At 39.5% G+C, this 14,379-nt stretch overlaps 1 protein-coding gene and 1 pseudogene across 1 annotated transcript in view; one reads left to right on the plus strand and one right to left on the minus strand.

Moving 5' to 3' along the window:
• Positions 1-14,379, minus strand: part of LOC150077673 (uncharacterized) — a 372,161-nt gene that overhangs the window by 100,598 nt on the left and 257,184 nt on the right. The window lies entirely within an intron of this gene.
• Positions 11,232-14,379, plus strand: part of LOC150077674 (coatomer subunit beta-like) — a 217,166-nt pseudogene continuing 214,018 nt past the window's right edge.

A 14,379-nucleotide genomic window follows, 5' to 3' on the forward strand; every position in this document is an offset into this window, starting at 1 on the left:
TACAGAAATTTCCGAAGAACAACTAATAAAAATAATATATTCACTACCTGACAAGTCCACCATAGGAATTGACGCAATACCTCTTTTTAGTCTAAAAATTGCTTCTTATTTCATCAGCAAAGAGCTCACTCAACTCTAAACAAAGTACTCAAATTTGCACAGGTGCCTTCAAGCTGGTTATCATACAGAGTCGTGGCAGTTCCGAAAAAGCCTCGAGGGAAAAGACCGGCTGACGTCAGGCCAATATCAATTGCCTCTCCCTTCCTGAAATGCCTCGAGAAGTGCATCTATAATGATGTAGCACTCGCAATATTTGCGCATAGGCCAGAACATACCCATTATGCCATGCCTAATAGATCTACTGTAACCTGCCTACAGTCATTATCACAGAAAACACTTCACACCTGGAATGACAACGAAGATCTTCACACCATTTTTCTGGACATGAAATCTGCTTTCGACTCAATCCAAATAACACCCCTTCTTGCCTTACTTGAGAAATTCTACGGGATATCCGGAAATATGCTCGAGATCCTCAATAATTTGCTATCTAGGAGAATGCTTCACTTCAAAGGCGATGGCATTACAGTCACTAAAAGCGTCGAAGCAGGGATCCCACAAGGTGGTTCTCTCTCAGCTTTGTTATTTGCAGCAATATTCGAATGGATCAAATTCCAGCTTTCCTATCGAATGCTGATGGTATTGTTTGCTACTTGCCATGCAAACGCCATGTTGGTGATTAACAAGAAAGACAAACCGCCTCTGAATATGTAAACAGCTACCTAAATACATTCTGTAAGTATGCTAAATTTTTTGGCCTGTCAATCAATCCAGAGAAGTCAAACTATCTCATCTTTACGCCAAGTCGGATGACTTCTGCTGATACTGCATCTTCTCTACTTCCGGAATTGGCAGGAAATGTTCTGGCTCCCACAGACAGTGTCAAATTCCTAGGAGTAATCCTTGATGCCAACCTCACCTATAAAAAACAAATCCAAGCTCAGTACTCCAAAGCCCTGAGAGCATTCTGGGGAATGAAAATTGATCTGTGCAAAACGAACAATAAGCAAATAATCAAGAAATACCTCGCAACTTACTTCTGTAGTGTACTCTCCTATGCCGTGGAAGTTTGGTCGGCGGCACCACCCACCAGCCTCAGGAAACTATGGGGCCTCGAATTCTGGGTGCTGAAGTGGGCCAACTTGTGGTCGCACCAGATCTACACATCTAAATCTACTCTCTGCTGCAACCTGCAATATATGCCCATAGTCCACAGAGCCCATGTGCTAAAAGTAAAGTCATTCCTTCATCTGTGCTCAGCTAAGCAGGATCACATCAACATCTGGAACACGGTTGGTTGGCGATTGGCAGGCAGACATCTCCGTAGTACCCCTTCCTTGTGATCAAGGCTCCAGCAGTTACAGAATTTCAAGAGACACTTCCCAAATGTGACTCTGAACACTCTCAACTCGTTCGACATCGACCTGTGGACTATAGACAAGGCATATCGCGATGGCATCTTGTCCTATCTTGCTGTTTGTAAAGGACATTTATGTAAGTGCCGATCGTAGTTAACCGATGTCATTTCATGTTCTGCTCAACTTGTAGTCCTTTTTCGCTGTAATTACTACTTCAATTTTACATTTTGATTATCATCTTTGCTTTGATCTATTAATTATTATTTAGTTATCATTATTATTATTATTATTTATTATTTTTTATTTTATTTATTTTTTTTTTATGAAACAAAATCACTTGTATAAACAACAAATTGTACGGTTCCTCTGGCTTTCTGTGTAAGGAATCACTATTGTATAAAATTTATGTTAATAAAGAATCTTATTATTATTATACTCATCACAGTCATTAGGCTTATCACATACTTCTACTCTTTTGTGTTTTCCCAGTGCTTATATGATACCAAACTGACTGAAGGTCGCACCAGCCACCCATGTCGACTGGATGCAAAGCCGTATTAATATGCTTCTTAACTAAGAGCGTAACCTTTCCCCTCTTGTCCTGTCTGTCGTTTCTGTACACATTGTACCTTAAATTTTCAACACTTATATGTGAGCGACACCATGTCTCTGATATCCCTCTCATGTCTGCATTTGATGATTTAATTAGTACGCCAAGTCTATCAAATTTGTTAACTATACTCCTAGCATTGGTGTACATGCAAGTATACTGTGGGGGGATAATATTGATTAATTATTATGTTCTGTTATTTATCCTTTTCTAATTCTTCGCTATTTTCTTTATTTATATATTTTTATTCTAATCTATAATCTTGGCCTTTTCTTTCTCCCTTTACCTTGGAACCAAAAAGGTTGTTGTTTTTATTTCTTTATTCCTTTAAACAGGGGGTCCTCACTTCCCTTCCAAGGCCCACATGCTACCTGCTGTATAATATATTATTTCCATTAATTTTATCCTGTTTGTTCATCAGAAGATCCAAGTACTGAGGACTTTATTTTATTATTTTTCTCTTTATTCTAGCTTCCCTAGCTTGGATAGTTCGTACTACTAATTATAGCTCTGAGGTGTCAGTCTATTAAGACAAAACAAGGGGTATTAACACAACAAGGATTTATTTACCATTCGTAGAACAATTATTTACACATTCTAAATTATTCATGATTATCATAATCTTACAACACAGTAATTATTATTATACATGAAATGGTATCCTCCCTTAATCACCCTTCTTAAACAATTCATAAACTTCCACTATGTTTTCAATACAAAATCTTAAATATTCTGTCTTATACACCTTTATATGGTCATATATATATATATATCCTTTCCAACATAAACTGAATAATTCCAATAATTTTTCACTCTCTCTTACATACTCTATGGAGGAAATTTTTACTGAATACAGTTCACTCCGTTAATAGCAATTAGACAATTCATGAAATCAATTCTTTCTTTTAACACGTTTCTTTAAGTTTCTTATCAATATCTCTAATCACAGATGAGTAACATTCACTCTCTCTCTCTCTCTCTCTCTCTCTCTCTCTCTCTCTCTCTCTCTCTCTCTCTCTCTCTCTCTATCTCTCTCTCTCTCTCTCTCTACTTCTATTATATCTTATTCCTATCCTTACAATATAGTAGTCATTACGTTACAATACTTCTCAAACTGTCCTGTCCAATTTTCTCCCATGGATTTCTTTACAACACCGTTCTCGTTAGTAAAATTCACTAAAGTGACTTACTTTGTATCTTTTTTCTACCAACTGGGGGTGAGTTTCCGATCCTTCAGGTGTTCCTCCGATTTCTTCCCTGATCCGCTAGGCTTACGGCTCTTTTCTGCCTCCACGTCGATCTTCCCACACTCAGGAATTTCTCCAGGTCATTCTGCCTTTTCCTATTATCTTTACGCACTAAACTATCATGATCAGACTTTCCGTACGCGTTTCCCGCACTCCAAAAATATCCTTTCGCCACTCTCACGCGCCTCTCCCTGGAATTCTCCACCCGATCCTTTCCTTTCAGGTTTCGGGACTCTGACTCTTGGGCTCTCGTCTGCTCTCTGCATCACCTTTTTGTTTCAAACTCTCCCTTATTTTTCGTCCAATCATTTGGTAGCCCTCCATCACTCTCTTCTTTCTCATTTGCTTATTTCTTATTCCTTTGTTTTTAACCATATTCTGGTAGGTCAAACTGCCTTCTTTGTGATGAGAGCATCTGGGCGCTACATCATCGCTAGAATTTTATCTGGGATGCCCGCTACCACTTACCTCTTCCGTCACGCTTCCTTTCAAGTTACCGCCCTTGAATTTATTGAATGCCTTTCGTGTCGGCCTGTTTGTACTTTGTTTACTGCTCGAACATGGTGTGCTCTCTGATCTGGAGTCTTCCTTTTCTGAAGGAATCCGAAACCGTTCTAGGGAGTGGGCGTTCTTTTGTCCCCTGTTACCGTAAGTTCGGTACAGCCCTACATTCTGTAAACAAAAACCGCATCAAAACTGGCCTACCCATTGTATTACAGTTCGGTCAGTGCCACTCCTGCTGCTACGCTAATCCGGTCCCTTTTGAATGTATACAGTGAAAGCAAATTTGCTGAGTGCTTGTCTGTTTTAAACATTAAATATTTTCTAAAATAATGGTAAATTTTTAAATCCTATAACATGCACTTGTTCTTACTCTTAGTTACCCTTACACAGCCCATGTATTCACTTGTTCCATGATGACCGACAGCAAGGACTGAAATATCCGACTCCTTGCATTACATGCGCTGCATTTTCTAACAGAAGCAGTACAAGAATCACTTTTACCCCTGCCTGTGGCTCTAGATAATCTATTAGTTTTGTATTTCCCCCCAAGAAAGCTAGTAGTTTTCCGATCCACCTAACAATGTCTCAATGGCATCAGCAAATATTCTTGCACCTCTTCCATTTAAGTGTATCCGTTCCCTGTAAAAACAGTCTTTCCTGTTAACAAGCACAGACCACGGTGAGAAAAATTCTACCCCATGAACCTTGCACAATCTCTCCAGGCCGAATTGATTGACAAGACTGTCAACTTGTACTATCTTCTATCCTGTCTGGAAAAAATTGCAGACACATTTAGTAAGTCTTTGGTTAAGGTCAGTTTAGTGGCGCGAACTATGAAAAATTGCTTTCGCAATTATGAAATTATCCTTGTGAATAACTAGCAGGTTTTTCACTCAAAAGAACATAATGTAAAACATTGCAGTTCTTATGGTTTCTCTGGTAGATGATGCATCCTTTTGTCATCTAAGTGGCAACCTCCTAGACTGATTTGCAACTACTGTCATATACGTTATTGTAAATTGCATTTTTAAGTTGTTCTGTATTTTTTTACTACACGAATAAATGAAAAATTATGTAATTAGTCTTAACTGGAGAATTATTAGTTCTGTTAAATACCAATTTTTAAGAAATTGTACAGGAAAATTTTTCATAATTTTTTTATTTTAAATATAAACAAATGTTATAAACGCATGGAATTTCTGAGTCGTACATCAGTCCTTCATGATTATTTGACATTTTAAAAGAAGCACGTTTATCCCTTGGTTTCAGCTAATCCAAACCAGCTTGAAAAGTGGTTCTCCTGGGCAAAAAAAGTTCCATAAATTCAAACCTTTCACGACTAAAATCCCCTAAATGTAAACAAACTAACAAAAAAAGGTCCAACAAGTTAGTTTGCAACTTAAGTGAGCGTGCAGCTGTAATCGTAGAACATAGTAAAGGCAAGAGAATTGTAGACAGTGCTGAACACTAAATTTACCTCGCCCTTGTTCACGTCACAGGAACTCAGTTCTGAGAAGTGAAAACGGGAAGTTGCCATTCGCCTAGGGGATGTCACAAGCACGTAAGGAATTCATTGTGGGAGTCAGATTTCATATCGTACCAAGGAGTTTCGCGTTTACTAATTAACGGAACATGTAGTGTCTGCGTTCAGAGGATACAAGCAAACAGATGCACTGCCGCGGCACAAGTGCTATCACATAAGCAATTTCTCAGTGTTCCGATAGGCATTCCGCAGTTGGAGGCTTCAACAAAGGTGTTTGATTAATTGCACAGTTCCACACTGCACTCCCATAGTTAGTGACGATGGGTAAGCATATGCGACCTCTCTCAGGGTCATTAGCTGATGACTAAACTGCCCTTTCCCTGCGCTTCTTGATGAGGAGAGAAAGACAAAACAGTACCGTCAGAAATGCTACTAATCATCACTGCTTATCACATTGGAAAACATCCCACGACATAGGTCTCGGAGAAAAGGGGGGATGGAAGGGCGTTGCTCTCCTGGATGTGGCGAAATACATGGTATTACTTCATACCATGTATTTCGCCACTTGCCACTAGTTTGGAGAGATCTGTTCAAATCTTATCAATGACCAGAGGAATTTGTTAGAGATCTTTTCACTAGGCGCTGCTCCAGTTAGCCCCCAGTAAAAAGGCCTTTAACAAATTATTCCGGTTACCGATGAGCAAGCTTCCTCCTTGTGAGATATTCTAGCGATTTTTCTGTAAAGCATGAGATCAGCCTATACACACACCAACGTTATATAAATAAAAATAAATAAATTTCTGCTTATACTCCGGGACGACCACATAAAGTCAACGGAATTCACAAGGTAGAGAGAGAGAATACAAAAATACCTATTAGTCAACTGGGTATGAACCACGATCAATCAAACATGTGTGCTCTATGTTGACCACTGAGCTACTGCATTGCAGAAGTACCCTCATCGGAAAAGTTCGCTAATCCTGTTACTACAAGCTAATGCTGAACGCATATAAATGAATACAGACCATAACGCATATTGCGTAGCGATTTTTTCAAAGAAAAATATGCGATTATCGGGAAAGATCTTAAAGGAACATGGGCCAAGAGTTGCCATGGTGCCAAAAGTGCACGTGTTGTCAGTATGAATATCTTCCAGAGGAATGTACACAATGATTTGTTTATGTAATGATATATTAAAATTTATAGCATAAATAAAGAAAGTTTTTTCGTTTATTGAAGAAAAAATACAAAAAAAACAAATAGTTCCCAGTAACCATATGAAAGGCCGCCGTAGCTTAGTGGTCAGGCGCGTGGGTGCTTAAGTACACGTGCCTTGAGTGACCGGGGTTCAAGCCAGTGTATTCTGTTTCTTGTATTCTGTCTATCTTGTGAACTCCTCTGACCGTTTGGTCGTCTCGGAGTATAAACAGAAAAATTATTATTATAAGTAAAACCATCAAAACAACTAGTAATGAGAACATTGTCTACAAAGTGCTAAATGACATGCAATATCAGTTTATAAATTAACATCCAATTTCACCATAATGAACTTGTGCTGTATTGAAATCAAAACGTTCTCAGTAAGAAAATAGCTGATGGACTCTTTTACGTATTTAAAAAAAAAAAAAAAAAAATCAAAGTTTCATGCTTAGGGGTTTTGCATATTCCTACTTTTACGCCGTTTTTAAAAGCGGCCAAAGAATTTCCCAGCAGTCCTCTAGCAGAGATGCAATTTTTAAGGATGTTTAGAGCTTCCATCAGAGCTGTATTTGATAGATCGGAGACTGCTTCTTCCTCCTCTTCTTCCTGTTTTACTTCATTTTCCTTGTTCCCTTATCCGTTGCTCTCCAGTTGCATGCGACGAGGGCTGTTATTCTTTCTTTTTTCACCTTCGCTCCAGATAGATTTTCATTTGCGAAGACGAGCCCATCGTCCGGAGGGCACGGTAATAGATCTCTCATTTCATCACACTTATAGATGTTCTCTGCTTTGTAACGCTCATGGTCGTCAGCCAAACATTTCGTAGCCAATGCTCCACTGCTTCCTTGTCGTGACTTTGTTTTTCAGAATGTAATTTTTCAAATTGATCAATTGGCGCTAATATCATCGATGAATCCATTGTCAATTAAACGTTCCTTGAACAACCAGTTGCTTCGCTAAAGCTTCTGCTTTTTTTCGAGGAGGCACGGAAATTAGTGTACGAACGAAACAGGGCTTCGTTGAATTTTCTCTGGTTGATGCTCTTTATGTCGTTTCTTGCTCGGATTAGCATTTCCTATAAATTGACCCATGATTGTCCCCTGATTTGTTTTGATTCGCGACAACGATTGTGATATTCCATACCTCTTTGCTGTTTGATTTTTGCGAGAGCTTACTGGCCAATGCTTGATAACGGCGACTTGTTTTCTAAGAGTTGTCTTTTCGTTTTTGTGGCATCACTGGGTAAAAATAAAATGTTTAAAATATGGTTTAACTTATGTGTTCAGTGTTCTTGATTTAAGAAAGTGCAACTGGGTGTGGGCCACATGCAGCTGCTTAACAACACAAGGAACGACCTTGTTACAACATGCACTTACGTAATGTGGGAACACCGATACATTGTACTTTGCACTTGTGTCTATGTGTGGGAAACATCTTTAAGAACCAGAAAACTGAAAATACTATTAGTTAATGTAAAATCAAAAACGTTATCGATCTGCAGGAAAACAATTAGGTTCGTAAAACTAAACGTGCATAAACTGGAAAACGCTGCTTGAATGTTGTGTTGGGCGTAATTACTGTGTAAGTGAAAAGTAAAGAAAAAAATATTTTTAGAATAATAATAAAAAAAACAACTATTTAATTAACCATTACAAAATGTGAAATTCTACTGAGCTTGGCCATGCAAATAAGCGTTATGCAAAAAACAGCACAAATTTGCAATAGAAAATAAGAAACAGTTTGCGATTTTTACTTTTTATGCAAATAAGCGTTATATGTAATTCAGCTTTATGCAAATTAAATGTTACGGTCTGTACATGACATTCTCTCAAATGACATCAACTTCCGAGAAAAATAGAAATAATAATATGCATCGACTCACGCAGCACAAATCAATAATAAAATAAATCAGAGTGACCTTGGTAAGAGCATCTCTTTCGCTCAGCACTTCGACACAGAGAAGAACCTTGGCTGCGTTTTGGAGAGCACGTCAAGAAATTATTAATATTAACTCTTTATTCTCCTTACTGTTTTTTCCCATCCTGCGACAGGTACTCGTACCAGGTGCTTGGGGTGCATGTTATGTCCTGGTACCATTATTGGTCGAGGATGTCTCATTGTTATTGGGTTTTAGGAGCATTAGCGACTAAGGCCATATTGCTCCATATATATTGTATGTAAACTGCGTGTGTTCTGTGATCTATTTTCTGTTTGCTGGACGAAAAAAACCATGCTGCCCTCGCCTGAGACCGACTAACAGAGCCACGTTGTGAAAAAGGCCCATGAAAATGCCTCTCGTAATAGACCGGACTAGACCCAACGTCTTTCCCACAGGTGTAGGGAAGACGGCATTCTACCAACTATGCTACCCACGAGGGCAGGAACTCTCTTACTGCGCTACAGGTGGTCATGATTGTCGCTTTCTGGACGTCCACGTAAATGTTCTCTGGGAGGCCTATTGTTGCTAGGTTCTTATGTAAGCTCTTTGGCAATGCCGGTGATCGAGATAATGTTCCATATGGCATATCTCTTTGACTTCGGGTCTGCGTACTTCCTGATCTTTTCCTCGTAGGTTTCTGGACGTTGTTGGTGTTGCCACCGCTATATCGATCAGGTGGGTCGTCTTCTCTTTCGTGTCGGTGAGGGTTATGTCCGGTCTCTTTGTGCGGGATCACTTTGTCTGTTCTTATGGTCCAGTATTCCTGTAAAAGTTGTGAGTAGGGGTCTCTAGTACGGCCTGAAGTTCGTACTTTGCAATAGAGTATACTTTTTTGGATCAACAGGTTTTTCTTCGCTTTCTTCTGATGAAATTTCTGATGATGACCTAGTCGCACATATGAGTATACTGCGTCTTTGTGACCACTCTGCATCCCGCAGTGATTTTTCTTCTGTAAATATCGATGCAAAGTAACTGTTGAGTTTTCATCTGCAACATCAGCTGGGGTATCTAATACTGTCCCACGTCCATTACATAAGGGTCTGATTTGATTTGTCTTTCTCTTCTTTGCATTTATATATGTGAATATATTTATATATATTATTGCTAATATTGATCAAGGAACTCTCTTACTGTCCTACAGGTGTTTAGGATTGTGGCTTTCTTCAGTTCCATGTAAGTGTTCTCTGGGAAGCCTGTTGATGCTAGGTTCTTAGGGAAGCCTGTTGATGCTAGGTTCTTAGGGAAGCTCTTTGGCACCAAGCCGGTGGTTGACAAGATGATCGGGATGGTCATTACTTGTTCCAAGTGCCACATATCTTTGACTTCCTTTCTTAGGTCCGAGTACTTCCCGATATTTTCCTCGTATGTTTTCAGGAGCTTTTCTGGTGTTACGCAGCGCTATGTCGATCAGGAAGGTAGCTATTTACTTCTTGTCAATTAGGGTTATGTCTGGTCTGTTTTGTGGTATCGTCTTGTCCCTTATGATGTGCCCTAGTTCCAGTAGTACTGGGACCAGGGCACATCATAATGTTCACAGACTATACTGGGTCAGTATAGTCTGTGAGTAGAGGTCGTTAGTACAGCCTGAGGCTAATACTTGTACACGTAAACTTTCTTTAATCAGCTGGTATTTCTGCGTTACCTTCTATTATCCTGGCCACCTCGTCGTGTCTGTGAAACAATCAAGCACATAACCCTATATCCAGCGGTGATGTGTTGGATTGTTTCTGGGTCCAGATGATCATCATGACTTCCTTTCTTAGGTCCGAGTACTTCCCGATATTTTTCTCGTATGTTTTCTGGAGCTTTTGTTGTGTTAGGTAGCGCTATGTCGATCAGGAAGGTAGCTATTTACTTCTTGTCAATGAGGGTTATGTCTGGTCTGTTTTGTGGTATCGTCTTGTCCGTTATCTGTTACTCAGGGATCCTTGACGACGTATTTCCTGTAGTTTCTGGTGTGTATTACCTGGTCTTTGATGGCGAGCATGCATCCTTCGGTCTCGGGGAAGCGCTTTTCTTTCGTTAGCCAAGCGTTGAAGCCTTTATCTATGTAGTCTTGATGGATGTCATTGTATTATCTGCCATGCAGCGTTTTCTTCACCCATCTTTCTGTCTTTGTTTCTTCTGCCTGTGTGAGTGTGGTCCTCTTTTTAAGGCTAAGTGTTCGGTGCCGTTTGTTTATCTTCCTCATGGCTTAGTAGATCGGAACTGTGTTTTCCTGGAAGTAATTCTGCAGGTTCTTTATCGCTTCCTTCTCTTGTTCAATGAAATCAGTCAATTCCCTCCCTCCTTCTCTACGGACTATGGTTTGTTTCTCGACGGCCGATTTCAGGTGGTGTTGGCGCCTCTTGGTCAACATTATATTGGTCGATCTCATAATCTCCTCCTGTTCGGTGTTGATCGTTGATCCAATCTATGATCCCGAAGGAGTATGTTAGTACTAAGATTGTATAAGTGTTTTATGGCTCCGACTATGTTCCCGCTATTCAGCTTTGACTTCAGCAAGTTTCTCAGTCTTTGATGGTATTTCTCAGTCAGGCGGGCCTTGATCTCCTTGTGTTCTAACTGATGGTCCTGCATCATCCCCAGATATGTATGCCTCTCCTTCTGTCATGGCTTCGACATTTTCAACGGTCTTCAGCTGGTAGTTTCGTCCGACTCGATGACGATGCAATCCATGGGTCTTGCGTTTGTCTAAGCCAAACTGCATCCTGATATCAGTGCTGAACTGAGAATCAACTCCAACAGCTACTAGTACTGTAAGATGGGTGAAGAAAACACTGCATGGGGGACACTACAATGACCTCCATCAAGGAACTACATCGATAAAATGGTCCAACGGTTGGCTCATGAAAGGAGAGCTCTTCCCGGAGACCGAAGGGTTCATGCTCGCTATCGAAGATCAGGTAATCAACACCAGGAGCTATAGGAAATACTTCGCTAAAGACCCTGGAGTAACAGATGATACATGTAGTCGATGCCACCTTGCCCTAGAAACAATCCAGCACATCACTAGAGGATGCCAGGTGATCATCCAGATGAAGTCTACTCCCGGACATGATGAGGTCACTAGGATAATACACTGGACATAAAGACCACCATCAAAGTTGAGAGAATTACGACCAGACCACACCAATTCTCATCAGAATGGGAATCTTCCAGGTAAATGCCCTGAGCCCACTATGCTTCTGTCTAGCACTCAACCCACTGTCCACCCTGCTCAATAACAGGAGATACGGATATACCCTAAAAGAAGGGAGAAAAAACCTGTACACCGAGAATCAATTCCAACAGCTACTCTGGATCATTGGAATAGGTTTTCTTCCACCCTTCTTCTGTTCTGGATTTTCCGATCTCGTTTGTTTGCACTTCACCTGCTTTGGGTTATATTTCTTGTTCTTGCCCGCTATGCTTCCTCTTCGTCTATGTTCCACTATGTTCCTCTTCGTCTATGTTCCACTATGTTCCTCTTCTTGTATGTTCCACTATATTCCTCTTCTTCTGGTTCTGTCGGGTCCGTATTATTTGTTACTATGGCGCAAATGTGGGAAACTACCAATGGCTCCTTCCAAAAAACACTGTGACTATTATAATTATTATTGGCTAAAAACGCTCACTGCTCTTTTTTTTTCGAGCAAATAGATTATACCCTAGGCTCTTAATTAATACCGTTGGCGTATGTATTTTACTTATTCATTTTAGTTTGTAAAAAAAAAAAAAAAAAGACTACATTCTGTATTTTTTTGTATGCCCCTGTTTTTTTTTTTTTTTGTTTTTTTTTAGGAATAAAGCCATAAGTTTAACCCAAAAAATTCAAGAGAGATCCTTTATGTCAATCACGGCAAAATACCACAGAAGTTCATTCTGAGCAAAACCACCATTCGTAACTCCAGCTCTTCACTGCTAGAGTAGACTCATCGGACATATCTTCAACAGTCACACTCTTGCACAGCAAAAGAAGGATGCTACGATCTTCTTCCGGGCCTATCAGGGCTCAACCAACCGTAGTGAAGACTACATGTTTCCTTCCGGTGTTACCATTAGCTTTTTTTTTTTTTTAACCTGACAGGCTGATAAAAAACCTACTGTACTGACACTCTCCAAGAAACCTATCAATTGATCCAGTGTTAACTTCAGATGAATTCTTCAGATGATATAAATGAAAATAACTAATAGAACACTAGGAGATGAAGTTAAAAATGAAAAAAAAATCAGGAAACAATGCAAAATACACCCTAATAATGAATGGATATATGATGGAAAAAAGAATAAAAAAAAAACATATAAATAAGATGGATAACAGGGGAGAGCAAATATAGTAAAGAACTAGAGATCCATCGGCAAACAAAGTAGAGGAAGGCCAAAAAAGTTGAGAGGATATCTGTCTCAACCCAACAAGCGCATGCTTTAATGGGACAAGAAGAAGATGATGGATCCTGCAGAACCTTCCTCATCATTTACTGGGCTAAATCACGACGACTTTGATAGTCTTGGGGTTTCAATTGATGCAGGTGTTTACTTTTATAGGGAAACAGGTGGAGGCTTACCTTTAACCCTACAATAGCAGTCACACAAAATGTAAGGCAATCACTAAATAATCAGAACGAGGTTGTTGCACCTTATCAATTCTTTCAATCATTTCTGTGATGCCGAACAATAAGACCACGATGAGCAAAAAACGGAATTCTCGGAACCCACAGATTCTTCCTTTTTATAACGAACGCAAAATCTAATTTGTTTACTGGAGTGAATAAATCGTTTAGCTCCCTAGTGATCAAATTTCGAACTACTTTTTTAAAAATAAATCCCACGTATAATGCTTATAATGCAAAAAACTGTTTTTCGAGTTTTTATTTTTTAAAAGTGCGAAAGGACTTTTAATAAAATAATTTTGCGGCTCATTTAAGGAGTGAAAGGCTTCTTGCACATTTTCCAATTCATTTCCCCACCCCACATTGCGTAATTTATTAAACCGATACTGTTTCTTCCGCCAATATTTTTTTCAACACTCTTGTCTAACGTTTCCATACATCACCAGAAAAATAACACTAAATTCATAGTACAAACAATGACTAAGTTATGAGCAGCCTCAGGCGTTACAACGGACCAGTTATCTTAATATAATGGATGTTCAAACGAATCACAGACCTTTAGAATAGAGGTCAGAGATTACATGATTAAAACTAAGCGCCCACGGCATTAACACATCAGTTCCATTGTGTCACCAGGCGAGACACACACGTGGTGATGAATTCTGCTGACTGCTGTTGAAAACAATGTGTGACAGCTTCGTTCACCTGATCATTCAAGAGAAAGCGATGGTCTTTGAGCGTCTTCTCCAGGAGAAAAAAGATGTAGTAGTCGCAGAATGACAGGTGAAGGCTGTAAGCAGGATGTTAGAGCACTTTCCGCCTGGATAGCTGCGGCTGAACGAATATGCAAGGTTTTGCGCTATTATGCATTAGAGGTCATATTGTTACCAGCTTCCAGTGCCTTCAAAAAGGTGCCAAAAATGGTTCCGAAACGTCAAATGTATTCCGGCTTGATTTATTTAGTTTACAGCCTTGATTACGTACGATTCATTTCACTTTAAGGTTCAATTAACTTAACCAAAAATTAGGCGTCCATTTATCTATTTAATGCAACTCTCCAGACATTTTTACCACATTATCCGTCAATGGACTTTCTGCAACAAATAAGCAATGCTAGTGCCGATTTAATGAATTTTGAAAACATGAAGAGAAACACGAGTGGCCCGGGGGGATTATATATTTAAAGGAAATCATCTAGCCATTATTTATCGAAATAGCAGATGATGGCTTATTCAAATAAAACAAGTTTGGAGGCATGAAAGATCGCGCATTAACCTTTGAAAACCAAACACCACTATGCATAATGGCGGTGTTTGGCAGTCTTTAAAAAAGACACAAGAAAACGTTATTTTCAAAGTAGATGGAGCGTTTCTGTGTTCTCGCTTC

This window comes from Mastigoproctus giganteus, chromosome 11 (genome assembly GCF_048544385.1).
Source record: "Mastigoproctus giganteus isolate SK-2022 chromosome 11, ASM4854438v1, whole genome shotgun sequence".
Taxonomy (NCBI): domain Eukaryota; kingdom Metazoa; phylum Arthropoda; class Arachnida; order Uropygi; family Thelyphonidae; genus Mastigoproctus; species Mastigoproctus giganteus.